The following is a 970-nucleotide window of genomic DNA, read 5'->3' on the forward strand; positions in this document are numbered from 1 at the left end:
AACTGTTTGAGCAGTAGTGATGGGAAGTTCGGCTCTTTTCAGAGAGCCGGCTCTTCTTTGGGAGCTGAGCCAAAAGAGCCGGCTCTCTGAAAAGACAGACTCCTGAACGGCTCTTAATTTAGGATTTTTTGTAAGCCTTTATTTTACCATAACTTTGCAAAAATTAATGATTTGTGTGTTGAAAACCCTTTCATGTGCAGTGTTTTTATGAGAATCCTTATAATTGCCTAATTTTGTGCATTTATTCTGTAACCCTAACCCTTGACGACACTGAGTGGAGCGCCGCTCCACTTCTCAGCACCCCCCCTCTCTGTTTTTACATAATGATATGATCCCAAATCTGATTGGCCGCGAAGCCATTACTGACCAATCAAGTTCATTCTGCCTTGAGCAGAGCTCAGGCTGAGCGCCGAGGTAAGCAGCGAAAGGAAAAAAAACGGGAGCCGGCTCTCACTGGATGCGAGCCGGCTCTTCTGATTCACTACAAAGCATCGGCTCTCAGAGCCGCATCTTTTGCGCATGACACATCACTAATGAGCATGTAATTAATCAAAGTGCATCAAAGTAGGCTATTCAGACTACTGACATTGACTACTCAACAACTTTTTGAGTAGTTGATGACAAATGCCGCAGTCGTGAATGCCCTACCGGTCACTAATAAGGATGTAAGAATAGCAACACCTGTCAGGTGTTTAGACTCTCTGTCTGTTTCTTTGCATTGATGCTTTTTCTCACCACACGCAGGACAAACTTGGTTATATAGCAGGCTTCAGGCTTACTAGTGTGTGGGTTTGTTTATGACATAATTGCTGACCAGTTAGAAGTTAGAAGGAGTGGTCCTACACAAGGGGAAGTTAGTCATGACAATCTGGCTGAAGTCATACACCCAGTGAAATTTGATACATGTATACACAATGTTGTCACTGCTACAAAAAACCTGCAAAGTAGATAAAATGGTTAATCCAGTTAG

The sequence above is a fragment of the Siniperca chuatsi genome, linkage group LG18, assembly GCF_020085105.1.
Source record: "Siniperca chuatsi isolate FFG_IHB_CAS linkage group LG18, ASM2008510v1, whole genome shotgun sequence".
NCBI classification, from domain to species: Eukaryota; Metazoa; Chordata; class Actinopteri; order Centrarchiformes; family Sinipercidae; genus Siniperca; species Siniperca chuatsi.